The 17321-nt window shown below is 34.8% G+C and overlaps 1 protein-coding gene and 1 long non-coding RNA gene across 3 annotated transcripts in view; both read right to left on the reverse strand.

The window, feature by feature from the left end:
* Window positions 1-17321, reverse strand: part of LOC122527456 (neural-cadherin-like) — a 267240-nt gene that overhangs the window by 171243 nt on the left and 78676 nt on the right. The window lies entirely within an intron of this gene.
* Window positions 2284-2445, reverse strand: LOC122527457. Its single transcript, XR_006306345.1, has 2 exons — window positions 2356-2445; window positions 2284-2319 (listed from the first exon to the last, which is right to left on the reverse strand). It is a non-coding gene; the product is annotated as an uncharacterized LOC122527457 (long non-coding RNA).

A 17321-nucleotide genomic window follows, 5' to 3' on the forward strand; every position in this document is an offset into this window, starting at 1 on the left:
CACTCGGCTAAAACGCGGCGGAGCTCCATCATGCATAAACCGCATACGAAGTCTAATATCGACTGGAACTTCCTCTAATATATCGTGTAAACGTGTGTTCAAAAAATCAACGTACTTTGTGCCTGTTAGTTTCCCACCAAGAAAAAAAGGTACAATTAAAAATTTATCAATTATTCCTGCCCATACGTTTAGACTAAACTGGTGTTGATGTCTTGAATGCACAATAACATGTGAGTATTCTTCATCCCAATTATGATTATTATGAAAATTGAATATACCATCCTTGGTAAAAATAGCTTCATCACTATTATATTATTATATTATTATTATACTATATTATATTATTATTATATTATTATTATACTATATTATATTATTATTATATTATTATTATACTATATTATATTATTATTATATTATTATTATACTATATTATATTATTATTATATTATTATTATACTATATTATATTATTATTATATTATTATTATACTATATTATATTATTATTATATTATTATTATATTATTATATTATGGAAATTTATATTATTATTATATTATTACATTATGGAAATTTATATTATTATTATATTATTACATTATCTATGGAAATTTATATTATTATTATATTATTACATTATCTATGGAAATTTATATTATTATTTATATTATATTATTATTATATTATTATATTATCTATGAAAATTTATATTATTATTTATATTATATTACTATATTATATTATTACATTATCTATGAAAATTTATATTATATTACTATATTATATTATTATTATATTATCTATGAAAATTTATATTATATTATTATTCATATTATATTACTATATTATTATTATATTATTATTATATTATCTATGAAAACTTATATTATATTATTATTTATATTATATTACTATATTATTATTATATTATTATTATAGTGACCAAATATAATTATTATATTATCTATGAAAATTTATTATATCTCATAAACGAAGACATTATTATTTATATGGCTTTTTTTCATTATTTTTAGGCGTACAATCAGCTGCCGAAAGTTACGAATCCCACAAGTTACGAAACACCCTGTATATAATTTTCATTAAACACTTATCAAACGTCTGAACAGTGTATTTTTAACACTAGAACTACCAAAGCAATCAAAATGACTAATTTATAACTTTCTATGGAAATTTTATATATCTACAGCAGTGTTATTTTACACTCGAGTGACTTTTAATAAAATATATTAATAGAAGCTTGTGTCCTTTGTTGCATTGCTAACTTTTCCTTGTACAATACTTTGCGCTTGAATTTCTCTGCTATAAATATTATAACATTTTCGTCGGTAGTTTTACTGTTAAAGATTTAAATAATTTTTTGTAAAATATATAAATAAAAGTATATTCTTCGTTATATTATAAAGTTTCTCTATTTCTTTTTAGAGGAGGGGGAGGCTTCAACGTCTGTGATGGAAATTTTATGCTTTAATCGTCGGTTAGTTCTAGCGTTAATACGAGAGGCAGCTCAAAAAGTACGATAAGTTTCACTCGCTTCTAATTTTTTGTGCGTTGAAGATATTTCTTGAAATTTCTCAGACATTTCTATGAAACTTGATAAGAACAATGTTTATTTATTGAAGATAAACAAAGCTTATTTATTACGTAAATAAACTTATTCATTAAAGAACAATGTCTATTTATTAAAAATATTCCTTGAAATTTCTTTGATATTTCGATGAAACTTGGCCGGGACAATGCTTAAGTTACGTAAATTTATTTATTAAAGAACAGTATTTATTTATCAATGTTTCTTGAAATTTCTTAAACAATACCTTTGCTCGAAAGTGGTAGAAAAGCTACTGCCATCGCGCGACAAACGTCTCAGTCGACACGTAGAAAAAAATACATTGTATATCACGAAATAATAAATAAACAATTAATTTAAAAGAAAAGAAATGAAAGCAACTCGTTACTCATGTTCAATAAGTGTGAAACTTTTCCATTACTCTGGCAACTGATTAATTCGAGTTAAACTGCAAAACGAGGAAAACGAGCGGTTTCATGGTTCAGCCACGGAATTTCTATCCGAGGCTTTCGCGAAGCGACGAGGGAAGGGGCGAGAAGTCGCGAGATCGGTTTGAATCCAACCGTGACGATATACGACAGCGCGAAAGCACAGACAGAAATGGCCGGAAGTGGATAGGTGGCGAGTTCGAACGTCACGTAGTTACACAGGATGCGACTTAACTCGACGAAACGGCCTGTATTAACTCGCTGTTTTAACAAGTTGTTTCCAGGATTACTCGACAATGTGCGAGCTGTTGCAAGGATGGCGGGGGGGGGGGGGAGGAAACGAACGTTGTCCCCCGGAAACGCAGTTGTCCCCGGAAAACTGGCTCTAAGCCACTTGCTCTCCCATCGATTTTTCCGTCGTCCAACCGGACGACGTCAATGCGATAGAAAGCGATGGAACGTTGCTTTCAGAGCTACGCCTGAGGTTCAAACGGCACGACGTTGTCCGCGAAACGTGTTTCCATTGCGACTTTCTCCATTCGGCAGCGTGAACTTCGAGAATTTTCTCTTTTTTCTGTTTTTTTCTTTTTTTTTTTCCGGAATACTCCAGAATTTTCGAGACTGTTTGACTTGCGACGTTGCGGCGTGACAGTTTGTACGAGTAATATTTGCATTTTCGTTGGATCGTTGACACCGCACGTTTTTTGAAATAATTTGACATAGTTGCGTGTTTCTTTTTTCGCGAAAGATTCAACGGTGTATAACAATTGAGATTTATTAATATTCACCTGCCGCCAGTCTTTATAACGCGAAATATTGTGTCTCATTACGTTGCACAACGTTATATAATAATGTCGTAATTATAATAGTATAATATGGCGTCGTGAGCTGCGCGTTATTAATAAATATAATTAAATTGAAACAATGCAATACTTGTTTGGATTTTCGCGAGGTAACTTTTCATTAAAAACACGTTACTCGCATTTGGTAGCGAACGCGATTGAAATTATTACTTTGAGCCGCCTTTGAATCAAAAGCTGAACTTCGTATCTATTCTAGACGACAGACGATAATCACTATAGACTCACGTATAATTTTCGTCATTAATAATGATCGTCGACAACGAAGAGAAATCTCTTGTCATTCGTAATTAGTAATCAGTTACTCTCTACCGCGAGATTTTTCGAAAATTCTTTCAGATCGATATCCTTCAATTTCAATAATAAACCTAGCTTTTTCGCCAACAGAACTGTTTTCTTTCTGATAAAATAACAGAATAACAGAATAATAGACGTCCAGGAACTAACAGTTACGTTTGGTCCCCGGTTATACGATCGTCTCTTTACAAAATTGTATCAGTTTAACTCATCGTGGTCTTGATTTTACTAAAAAATAAGAAAAAAAAAATGGAAATTTTCTTTTCACTTAATAAAATATATTTATAATATATATTTCATTAATTAAAATGTAACGTTAATAAAGTTGAAAATATTATACACATGCTCGAACAACGGATGTAGAAATTTCTAATATTAATAATAAACTTTGAATAATTATAGTCAGAGTTAGCTAGAACTGAAATTCCTTAATAGAATGAAAATTGAATGACCTGAAATTAAAGGTGATGCTCAATTTTCGTTGTCGTTGGCACAGCTGCATTTTGTAGGTAGAAAAAAAATAGAGAAAAAAGGAGAAGACAGGAAGCCTGTAGCGACAAGAGGACAATCCGAGTAATACGAGGAAATCGCAATTTTAAGATCTCCTCTAGAACAAGACTAGACTCTCTCTCTCTACACTTCATAAGATCCAACGACGGGATTAAAATCTGCTCGTAAAGCGGAGCCAGTCTCGTAGCTCTGCTTTTCAGCCTCGTGCTGTTACGAGCCTCGAAATAACGACGTCGCGAGCAAGATTCTGGACAACAGGGTTGATAAAATTGCCGGATAAGACGATACCTTTCATTTCGGGCATCTCCTGATTCGCCGATTCGCTTGCATTACTCTATTCCACATCCATCTCTTCTACATACACCTGCGACTTGTTGTTCGGAAAACAGAAATTACGAAAGATGACGGAAACTCTTATCGTTAATCAGGACACAGAACGATTTAATCCGGGAATTCGGAGGTAATTTAACATCGAACCACAAAATTTCCATCCGTGGGGGCTTTTAAAGTGAAAAAAGTAGAAAACCTTTATGGTATGCTACGAGTGGCAAAAGCCTTTCATTTATCAAAAATCATCATTTAAATCTCTACAAATTCGCTTTATCTACAAAAATTATTAAACTTTTATTTCGACCACTTTATGTTCGATCTTGTCTACGTCCAAAGTGCGTTTTATGCGATTACTTCAAACTATGTCACATAATGACAGGGTCAATTTGCACGTTTTCCTAGAGCGCGACGACCGCGAGACGATATTTCTACAAACAACCGCGCTCCGGCTAACGGAACATCCCCTTATCTCGCATATTCCCTCGATCTCCTTTTTTCACACTGGTTCTTAATAAATCCCAGGGCTTAGCGAGTAATCCCCAACTAAAAGTCTCTTCAAATCACCTTCAACTCTCTCTCTCTCTCTCTTTTTCTCTCTGTATGATTCATCGTACAGTCGAACGGGCTTGAACGTGGCGGAACGAGCTCGAGAGGAAGAAGGGAAGAGTGGTAACGAACAAAGCGGGAAACTTTCCCCGTTTGGAAAAACAACGGAGGCAGGCCAGGCTCGCAGGCCTGTATAATCCGCGAAAAAGGCGTTTCGCGGGGGAAAACATGATTTTTAATCTGCGCGCGCGGAACGGAAAAGCGCGTGGACCGGTGTGGCCGGTCTCAATATCCGCCGGCTGATACACAGTGTGTTTTAATAAGAACGTGGACGCCGTTTCGCTGAAACGGAACGTTCCTTTTGTAAGAAGAAAAAAAAAAAAAAAAAAAATTTGCATGGATCTAAAATACTATTTCGACCCACGGCAGACTTCGAGACCGAATTTAGTAGTCGCTAGCTGCACCGAGAACGGCGAAATTCTTCGTTTGGTGTGCGTTTTTTGAGAAAGTATATATTGAAATAATCAAAACACTGAGTTCCACTACATTGAACCAATATTATTTGTTATTATATTATTATATTATTATATTATTATATTATTATATTATATTATTATATATTATATTTATTATTATGTATTATACTAAAAATTTAACATTAATTAAGCTTTTTATAACAATCGTCAAGGAATTTATGAATAATCGTTTATTATTATATATTATTATTTATTATTATATATTATACTATATATTATTATTTATTATTACTATATATTATTATTTATTATTATATATTATACTATATATTATTATTACTATATATTATTATTTATTATTATATATTATACTAAAAATTTAATATTAATTAAGCTTTTTATAACAATCGTCAAGGAAATTTATGAATAATCGTTTATTATTATATATTATACTAAAAATTTAACGTTAACATTAAGCTTTTTATAACAATCGTCAAGGAAATTTATGAATAATCGTTGGGGATATATATATATATATATATATAAAACAATGACTAAGGAGATAAACACACAGTCGTTGTCAAGTAATTAAAAAAAGAGAGTTTTGAGCATAGAAAGTAGTTAAGTCAATTCGTTGTAATTTACATTGTATAAGAATAAATATATATATATATATATATATATATATATATATATATATATATATATATATATATATATATATATATTGTTGCATACATCTTGTTTAATATACGTTCCAAAAATAAAGTACGTAGTTATTCTTTCTCTTTGTAGTACGATGATTGCACCAAGTTATCAAACAATCACATCGTATCTACAAAATATGAATATACACATGTATCATTTGTTGTGTCACGTATTGCATGTACCTTTTCTGACCATTTTGTTCTCTCAATTTTAAAGGATATAAAAAGAGATAAGAAAATTTAAATAATATATGACTGGCGGAATATGTAATTGTTAAATTAATATTCACTTACGTCTGGTTCAAATGAGATTTGCTGGAATTATGGTCCATAAAAATTTCCCGGGCGCCTATAGGCGCCTCTCGTGTCAACGGGATGATCAAAGTAGATCAAGCGCCTGTAGGCGCCTACAGTGTCGTGAGAGCAATTTTTTCAAGCGCCTATAGGCGCCTACAGTGCCGCGAGCGCAAATTTACCAAGCGCCGTTAGGCGCCAACAGTAGTCGAAGATTTAATAGCGTATTCGACCTCCATCACCAGCGATGATCGCTTGGAACCGACGAAATTGGTGTTTTCTACCAATTTTTTTTTTTTTTTTCAGCATACGAGACTGGTAAAGACACAGGGTGAAACTATCGACAAGTGAAGGAAATTAAAATTTCCATCCAGTGACGCTAAAGCAAAAGGAACGGAAAATCTTTACAGTACAGCAGGATTTATAGTACACAAGATTTCGTTTGTGTATTTTATGAAGAATCATTTCGATTCGAATGAAATTCTTTCCAAAAAAAAAAAAAAAGAAAACGCTCGAAAACGATGGAAATTGCGCGTCGAGGGATGCTTCCGGCCAGAAGCAACGCTTTTCGGACAAAATGGATTCGAAAGTCGCTGTACAGGCGTGTGCACGTTGTTTATTAATGGGCCATCGTCGGTGAATAAGCGCGCTCGTCGTTCTCTATTGTCGGAATATAAATTAGAACTTGACGGTTGCGGCATGCGTGACCGAATCATCGAGTATACTCGTTTTTAGGTTATGTATACTACGTCTGTATTTCTGTACTTTGTTCGATTTCACGATTTGTCTTTCGCTGTATAATGTATCGTGGTGACTCGATGTGATAGATATTTGATAAAAACTTACGAGTTCATTCTAAGAGTCTCCTTTGACACGAGCTGATCAATGTGTACAAATTCATAATGATTCTGTTATCCTCGTCTATTATTCATTATCATTCAACAATATTAATTGATCGAATTCATAACGATTCTGTTACTCTTTTTTCATTATTTATTATTATTATTCGGTAATAGTAGGGGGCAACTTGTACATAATAATAAGGAATAGATAAAAAATTAAGGAAGGGAGGGGATGTTCTATTATTCCCTTATTTCAAAGTTCTAATATAACTGTATCAGCCTAACACGTTAGGTATCACATACACTTCAACTGGTTGGTTGACAAAAATATTAATATAAATAAAGGAATGAAAATATCTATCAATAGTAAAACAATAGTATCAAAATGTTCTCTATATAAATCATTATAATTTAAATTATAATTAAAATAAAAAATTAATATTAATTTTTAACAAGGATATCTTTTAAGCAGCTGTCAAAAACGAAAGTCTGAAATTAATTGTACTGACGTTCGATCGTTAAAATAACAATAATTTATAGAACTTGTACAATGATAGTTCTGATCAATAATATTTCTTATCGTCGTGTTAAAATTTACAGCGACAAGTATAACAGTGACAACGAAAAATTGTCGATAATTTAATCTGATATAACTTCGTAAAAAATGGCAGTGTGACGATCCGCTTCAACTTGTCAGCTTAAAAAATAATCGCGAATTCATCTTCTTTTTTTTTTTTGTCTCCCCGAAGATGATTATATATCACGAAGCGGGTGAAAATGAGGACACTATTTTTTTCCTCGAAATATTATGAAAAAACGTTAAATAATTTTTTTCGTCGTTAAATTTCGAACACTGAGGTTCACAACGATCCCTTGAAACTTGTATAATTTGCTTTCACCATTTTATTGAACGTTAAAAAAAATTTTGTCATCTAACTTTAACGATACTGAAGATTTAATTTAAAAACAAGAATCTCGGAGCGATTTTTAAGTCTTTGTAAAGAAAAAGATCTTCGATCTTCAAGGCCATAGTGGATTCAACCACGAAAGAAATCTTTTAATCTCTTCACACGCAAATCAGAAATTCATTGTTGCTGTCAAGGTAAAAGCTTCGCGCTTTAAAGCTAGACCAAGTGGATCGTTATGCTACCTTCTTTTACAAAGAATCTATGTCAGTTGGAATTATCGACAATTTTTCATCGTCGCTGGTACAGTTATGCTCCTCTCCATTGATACAGTTTATTAACATAGTTACACGCGGAATCTCGAACCGAGAAGTTCCAATAGCAGAGGCTAGCCTATCCTTTGTCTATTAACAATAACAGACAATATAATAGACAAGGATGACAAAAGTCGATCAATTATGAATTCATAATTCAACGTCCAACGCACAGCCATTGACTAGTTCCGTAGAAACGATAGTTTCTACGCGTTGTTACTACGCAATTAGTAAATTACTCTCGGTTTACTGATTGCGAGGAGAGAATTCCCACACCATTTTGATGTTCATTTCATCTTCCAACAGTCGAAATCTGTTTACCAGAACGGCAAACTGCCATCGTCTCTCGTCGTGCTTTGCGGAGTTTTCCGGCGGGCAGCCGCATTATTCCACATCTGTGCAGCGAAAGTAATCGACTCAGCGAGAGAGTAAACGATGGCAACAGGATCGAATAGTCGAATAATCGAAAACCACGGCGCCGAGCAGGGAACAAACAGGGCGGCCAATCCGTCAAACTCGAGACACACAAACGCGATAAATCTTATGCGAGAAACGTTATCTCGACGGTACCTGAAAATGTTTCTTTCCCGGCCGCACCTGCGCACGTATGTCGTCCTCTCTTTCTCTCTCTGTCTCTCGCTCGATCAGCATCGATATTGTCGCCGGAATTTATGGATTTCCAGGTCAATACGCGATGACAGGAAGTACGTGCAATAAGAGGAATCGTCCCGGTGAAAATCATTGGAATCGTAGAGCGTATCTCTCTCTCTCTCTCTCTCTCTCTCTCTCTCTCTCTCTCTTTCTGTGCAATAGGTTGGCGCCGACAGACAACCACGAACTTCGATAATCGTCGGCTGAATTAATTCCAGATTTTCCAGGTCGATCGAAAACCGGGCCACAGACCTGCGTCGATTTGTTCAACGTACTCGCGAAACGCACACGTGTGATTTTAATTAAAAAGAAGAAAAAAAGAAAGAGAGTTAAGTAAGATTTCTATGGCGAGCGCTGCGTATTTGTACCACGACTTTTGGGACACCCTGTATACTTGACTTTGGTCGTCCAAACAAATGAAAATATCTGTCCAAGAAGTCACTAGAAACAATCGTGTTGGAATGTTCTACATAAAAATGTTAATCGAAATGAAGAGATTTATACGATCGTCTCTCTGTCCAAATAGAGGTTAGTATTGATTTCGACGAAAATAGTATTTTTTTAAGCTGGAAACGTTGTAAGAAACGAAAGTCTGAAATCCGTCATATTGATGGGTTTCGATTGTTACAGTGTCGAAGTCATACAGTTAATAATAAACAAATAATTATACAATTAACAATAATAAATAAGTAGATAGAATAATGAAACAATAAATAAATAAAATCGTACAGTTGTTCGTGAAATTTATTCTATGGTAGAAATGGTTTTTACATAAATAATGTTGATACGTTTAGCTGTCATTTCAAATATGCCCGCCGGGGATAAAATGTTGAAAAACATCGACCGACGAGTTCACTGCTGCCAACCATCAAACACATAATACCGTACTTCAGACGTCGAACAGAATAAAATTTCGTTTCTTTGAGAAATATTTGCGTCCCAACTCACTTCCACCGAGTCACTTTGTTCGAAGAACAACCGGAATTATTTTTATAACGGGGAATCAAACTGTAAACGTTGAAACGCTATTCACGGGACACATTCGTAGGACGAACAGATTTTCGCGTTTTTTCGCTAAAAAAAAAAAAAAAAGGAAAATACTTCTCACCCGCGTAAAAAAAAAAAAAACGAAGTAAAAAAAAACAATTTCACGTTAAAGTTTAATCGAACGAAAGAATCATACCACGTGTAAATAAATTGATTCGCACTCGACCAAAAATTTTTTACGATGTCACTTGCCACCGGCGCGTCTAACGAAAAAAAAAAAAAAAAAAAAAAAAAAAAAGAAAAAAAGAGGAGGAGGGTGGGAAAAAAAATATTCCAAGTTCGATACGCCACGTTCGATGTTGAAATTAAAGCCGCGAAACGCGCGGCGTAAAATTACACGACGGCGTCGGAAAGTTGGCGAATTTTTTTCAACAAACGTTCCCACGATATCCGCGGTCGCGAACTTTCCCCCGATAACAGTTTTGCACTTCACTCGCTCATATATTCATCCTCTCGTTCGTTTTTATTTATTTCATCGGTGGAACGTTCTTTCGCGAGGCGAGATCCGGACGTAATTCGAATCAGCTCGGGGCTAATTAAATTCAATCATCCGACCTCTTCCCCAAACTGTCAGGCAGAAGTCGCGACACTGGGCACGACAACTTTCTCACCACTTTCGCCCGGTTTTCTCCCGAATCGCAACCGAGTTATTCGAACTCGGTCGGACATCAATTTGGCGCGAGTTCGCCGACAGATTCGTCGCAGATCTTTCCGCCGGCGACGTAAAGGGAAATGTAACATTTAAACGCAGTCGCGATTAATTAACCGTTTAAATGAAACTTTATCTTTCGACAGTTTTTTTTTTGTTTTGTTTTGTTTTTAGTAATATCCTGTAGAAACAATATGGTTGATTCGATTGATTATAGGGATACCATGGAAAAAGATGAGGAGATGAAACTTGTTTATGTTACAATTAGAACGTGTAAATGTATTTCAAGGATACCATTTACACCATAGTTTTCTCTCGTCGTCTCGCACTCAACAATACCTCGATTCTCTTCTGAGCAGCTCACAAGTTCGCTAGATAGATAAAAAATTAATTATAAAATGAACAGGAGTTTCTTCAACAATTGTAGGTCTTTCTTCAACAGCTTTCAACGACGGAGGAAAGAAATTGCACTTAATGTAAATGTCGTTCCCTTCTGCACACGGTATGTAGCGTCGAGCGTCGAGCGCATTGACGCGCGACCGTCCGATTTTATTGGAGCGAGTACGAATAACGACGCTCGGAAACGATTATTCCCGTTAAACTACGATTTCTGGGAGGCAATGCTGTTCCGTCGTCGCCCCGGCGAAACTCATTAACTACCAATCACGATGAAAACGAGTTAAATAGTTGAACGGCGTTCCCGCGTCGCCTTTTATCGCGCGCACGTTTACTGCTATTCACCATAGAATCCGTATAAACACCGCCGGATAATCAATTTTCCACCGTCTGTGTGTTGATTCTTCGCCGACATACTAAATAGTAGGTGTGTGTGTGTGTGTGTGTGTGTCAAAAAGTCACGCCCAGTTTCGTGGCGGAGGCAAACGATATTTTCGCAAAGTCTGCTTTCGCGAATAATTCACTTCGAGTTGAAGTAACGTGCACAGTGGCAATTTTTTATTAATGAGCTACATTATTATGAATATAACAGTAATACAAGAAATATAAAAATTCGAGAGTCCGAGAAACAGTGACATGTTTATAATTCCACTGTTTAATCGGCATTCAGTGGCGAAATTTTATTTAGGTTAAATAGAAAATGGGTTATTAGAAAAATTACTGAATTTTCTTTTGTAAATACTGGAACGTTGTCGAATGGAAATTAGCTCTCGCTCTTCTTCCTGTCGCAGCGAGCTATGCGAAATTCCGACGAGAGAGAGAGTGGGGCTTATGCGCGGCGAGGAAATTTCAATGTAGTGGGGAGATCGGCGCAGTGGTGGGGATCAGCGCTAGTGATCAGAAAAGTAAGGTCATAGGCCCGCCAGTTAGCTCTAAAATTTTGTACTCTACAAATAAATATTTTACATAGTACTTTATACTCTCTATATGTTTCAAATTCTGTTTAAATGCATGGTAGAAAAATTGACCCTCGCGTGTCAATGTCTTTTTGATTCTCGAATTTTTTTATTACTTGTGTTATTATTGTACGACTCAATTATTAAAAATTCTTACTATATACATTAATTTTGCGTATAATAAACTATTTATGGAAACATATTTTGTTAATACATCGTTTGTTTTCACACATTGTCTTACGATTCTCTTACATCACGCTAGATGCAAAAGTATGCTGTATGTAATTTGCATTTACTAATCTTCGGTAGTTTTAGAAAAATTCAAATTAAAAATAATTGAAAATAAACAGTGAATTGAAAGTAATTGAAATTAAAAATAATTCATTCGAAAGGAAACATTAATGAGTGTTTCGTGCAAGAAAATCACGCGTGCACGATACTTTTTTAATCTACTGTATGCACTCGTTCAACGAGTCGAATTTTCTTCTATGTTGCGACCGTCTCCGTCACTATGTCATTCTAAATTCCTTGTTCTCCTTCCTCTCCATTTTTATTTTTCGGTAGGAATCGCAAATATGGAGCGTCGATTCAATGAAAACCAGCTGAAGGCAGTTTGTTACAGCCGAATCGCTATGCAAAAGTCCGCACGTTGTATATTTTAACGAGCTGGCTCTCTGTTCCCCCTCGCCCCGGGTGTGCTGTCTCGCCCGCCCTACGTTGCATTCATATTTTTAAATTCCGCGTAACGCATTCCGAAGGAACACAGCAGCACCCAAATAGTAATCAAATGATTTAAAAAGTTTCTGCCCCGTTCGTGTAGCGTGGTGTCTGATTTGGGCTGGCGAAACAAACCGAACGACAGAATAACGAACTAAAACGTGGAAGTTTCGGCGTCCCACCGCGGCGACACCATTAATCTCGGCCCGAGTTTGCGAGACTCGCGTTTCCATTTTATCGTGTTGATGTGTTCTGAATTTCAAACGTAAATTGTAATACTCGCGTCAGCCGAGTTTATCAAGTCTCCGTTCATAATTCCCGAGATTGTTCCTCTCGTTAGGCTCATTGAAACCTTCCTGTCGATCACGTTTCACGAGCTTTCGAAGGGAAGTAACGTTTGACGAATTTGCATGATATTATTAATAACGCGTAACAAAGTCACATTTCGAGAATTTTATCGTTCTTTGGACATGCACGCGTGACTTTTCGCTTGCGCGCAATATCTCCGCTCGATATTCGTGCGACTTTTGTGCTGTAAAAACATAAATTTCAAGCCCAAATAAAACGAGAACATTTGCCTGGATGCCCGCAGTATTTTTCGTTTTTGAAAATAACATCTTCCACTTTCGTGTCTCCGAGGGGCCATAAAAAGAAACATCACGGTACAATAAACCGATGCTTTTACGATTTCCCGCGCGCCGGACGATTTTTTCACGTTATGAACGCTGTAAATTGATCGGCGTTAAACTCCGCCAGCCAGGTTCTCGATGTAACACGATCACGCTCGTAGAAAATTGTTTTGAACGTTATTTCGCGATAGAAAGAACGATATTTTTATAATTATTCGCGCCAGGATAATGTGCAATTTAATTTCCAACTTCGAACATCCACGTACGCGTGGAACTTTGTGTCGCGGATTAACTTGGTCGACGCTGCTTGCGTATTAATTAATAACGAATTAATTAACCGTAGAACAAACTATTTACGAAGTTAAAATTATCAGATTAAAATTTGTGATAACACTCGCATTTTTGCAATCTAACGTAGCATTATAGGTATCATCAAACGAGTGTGTCTTAGCATTTTTAAATTCAGTTCAGTATACTCAACTTATATGTACAGTGTGGTTTGTAACTGATGGATTCTATGTGAAAGAAAAATAGAAACTTATTTTGAAACATACTGATGTTCGATTATATCTGTGACTAAACCTAACTTGTACTCGATTGCACCACTAGTTATGAACAATCCTGTACAAGCGTACATTTAAATTTAGCGTATAATTCAGCTTATATTTCGGTTTCGATATAAATTTATTTTTATTTTTGATAATCATAGCTAGTCGACTAAATCTAACCTATACTCAATTGCACCACTACCTATGAACAACCCTGTATAAGTGTACATTTAAATTTAGCGTACAATTCAGCTTACATTTCGGTTTCGATATAAATTTATTTTTATTTTTGATAATCATAGCCAGTCGACTAAATCTAACCTATACTCAATTGCACCACTAGCTATGAACAATCCTGTATAAGTGTACATTTAAATTTAGCGTACAATTCAGCTTACATTTCAGCTTCGATATAAATTTATTTTTATTTTTGATAACCATAGCCAATCGACTAAATCTAACCTATACTCGATTGCACCACTAGCTATGAACAACCCTGTATAAGTGTACATTTAAATTTAGCGTACAATTCAGCTTACATTTCAGCTTCGATATAAATTTATTTTTATTTTTGATAATCATAGCCAGTCGACTAAACCTAACCTATACTCGATTGCACCACTAGCTATGAACAACCCTGTATAAGTGTACATTTAAATATAATGACAATCATAAGCAGCCGTCAAAGTGAAAATTTGAAAATGAAAATGCAAAGTACTCAATCGGCTCTGAAACTTCTTAAATTGTTATTGCGTGCAATTTACAATTGTTGCTCGCTTTAACCAAAGTTTGACAGACGATTTGCTCGGAACGGTGTTCCGTTTTCAAATTGAATATCGCGTGTTTCGCTTCAAGCCCAACACACGTCGGCTTCGACATTCCACAGTTCTGACAATCGATGCCAGTTTTATACCCCGATCGGTGGAGGAGGAGACGTCGACGATACGATTCACGCGGCGGTATCACCGCGCGGTGGGAACATCAACCGAGTCGATAAACGTCAGACGAAGGAACATTTTTCACGTAGTTATCATCCGTCGAACACCGGACCGTCGCTCGAGAACAGAGGTTTCTCTCGGGCAGAAATACAGAATTTCGTCTGCGCATCCAATCAACGAGATGCAGCCACACCAACGACGGAGAATTGTCACGTGATCGATCGTGAACCATTTTGTTCGCGGGATTCGATCGTTTCAGTCTCGATTGTGACAAATTCCTTCAGCGGCGAGTGTAACTTTCAACCAATTCTATCACGTTATATATACTTTTTGATAAAAGACAAATGTAATGTGTACTCGTAACACACGTGGTTTTAATGTCACGGGCTATTTTAAAATAGTCCCATGCGGCGCGACAGCGGCTCCTCGATGCAACTGCGAAAAATGTCGATAAAGTAGAAGCAAAAGTAGATAAAGTAATGTATATATAATGATATCAAAGTAAAATATAAAAGTAAATAAAGTAAAGATTGCCTATTTATTTTAGGCATGGTTTAGGTTAGGTTCAATCGAAAAGAAAGTAATCAAAGTAATTAGAAGAGACAGCTGATTAACGACGATCGAAACCGAGCACATTGTATACTGATCATCAGTCGATATACGAATCTGAACGCGCTCCACTGTTCGACGCGAAATCTGAGCAGCGCTGTATGGTTAAAAACTAAAATGGTTAAATAAATAAATAAAAAAAATAAAAAAAAAGCCAGCAACATCAAACTGCTCCAAACGATCTGAAACGACGTCTCTGTCCCAAGAAGGGCCATTCCAACGTTCCCAAAAGAACATGGTAACTGTCGCCGCTCGCGCGTCTGCCCAGATAAAATTCAATTTGATAACGCGCCTCTGGATTTCGTTCCCGTTTATATCGGGGGCGTTTGCCAGTCGAACGTTTCCGCGTATCTGGCGAGACTGGAGTGCCAGACAATCCTCGAAACGCGCGAGACAATTCTCCGGGAATTGACGAGATGTCTGGCACCCAGGTGCCGTGTTTCCGCCTCTGCTAACGTTTCTGCGCCATCCTTCCGCGCCAGTTTGCAACTTCTTTTTGCGGACAGGCGCTACATACGGCTGCGTGTGTACGTGCATAGACGAGAAGCGATCTCGCTTTTGTTTCTTTTTTTTTTTTTCTTTTTCTTTTTCTTTTTCGCGTCGAACCGACGAGGAGGAGATTCTTATTGCGGTTACTGGCCTATTTGCATGATACACGGTTTACTGGATCTTCCTGTGGCTTCAACGTGCACGTGTTCACGTGTGTTACAATTGATCGAATCTCGAGTTGGGCATTCACTATTCTAAATTAACGAGAATTAACATCGGAATAATAATATTGTTTGGAGAGGTCATAAGCCAATCAGCAAGTGAGAAAGTTATTTCTGATTGAGAATAATTTGCGAAAGTACTCTTTCTTTTCGACAAACTTTTCAATCGAAACTGAATAATTGTGTCGTCACTGTAATATAATTGTTGGAATGAAATCGACTAAAATTGTTAAAAATATTATCAAAACAATAATTTGTATTATTATTACTATGTATATTATTGAAATGTATACTGCTAAAACAATAATTTAAACGACATTGCTGTTCGAATTATTAGAAATGATAGCTAGACTGTTCCATCGATTGATAGTTTTATAACATTTATATATTTATTATAGTTTAATAACATTTACTATTCTATTAATACTAACTAATTAGAATGAAATATCAGAATAATAATACTAAGTATGGAGAGCTCAGTAAGTTGCTTTTGATTGAGAACAATCTGTGCTATGAAAATACTCCTTCTTTTTGGACAAAATCTTCAGTCAACAAAACTGTTTAGCCATTTATTATAATCGCTATGATATAACTGTTGGAATACAACGACTATCAAAAACATACAGAACTGTTAAAAAACATTATTAAAACAATAATTTACATTATTGTTATGTACATTATTAAAATGTATACTATTAAAACAAAAATTTAAACACCATTGCTGTTTAAACTGTCTGAAATAATAACTGTTTTATTGATTAATAGTTTTAATAGTACAAGTTTCAAAAAAAAGTCTTAATAAAAGTCTAAAACTCTAAACTAAATAGTTTTAATAGTACAAGCTTTAAAAAATAGTCTAATTAAGACTGTTTTATTGATTAATAGTTTTAATAGTACAAGTTTAAAAAAAAAGTCTTATTAAAAGTCTAAAGCTCTAAACTAAATAGTTTTAATAGTACAAGTTTTAAAAAATAGTCTAATTAAGACTGTTTTATTGATTAATAGTTTTAATAGTACAAGTTTTAGAAAAAAGTCTTAATAAAAGTCTAAAACTCTAAAATAAATAGTTTTAATAGTACAAGTTTTAAAAAATAGTCTAATTAAGACTGTTTTATTGATTAATAGTACAAGTTTTAAAAAAAAGTCTTAATAAAAGTCTAAAACTCTAAACTAAATAGTTTTAATAGTACAAGCTTTAAAAAATAGTCTAATTAAGACTGTTTTATTGATTAATAGTTTTAATAGTACAAGTTTAAAAAAAAAGTCTTATTAAAAGTCTAAAGCTCTAAACTAAATAGTTTTAATAGTACAAGTTTTAAAAAATAGTCTAATTAAGACTGTTTTATTGATTAATAGTTTTAATAGTACAAGTTTTA

This window comes from Frieseomelitta varia, unplaced genomic scaffold (genome assembly GCF_011392965.1).
Source record: "Frieseomelitta varia isolate USP_RPSP 00005682 unplaced genomic scaffold, Fvar_1.2 scaffold_219, whole genome shotgun sequence".
Classification (NCBI taxonomy): Eukaryota; Metazoa; Arthropoda; class Insecta; order Hymenoptera; family Apidae; genus Frieseomelitta; species Frieseomelitta varia.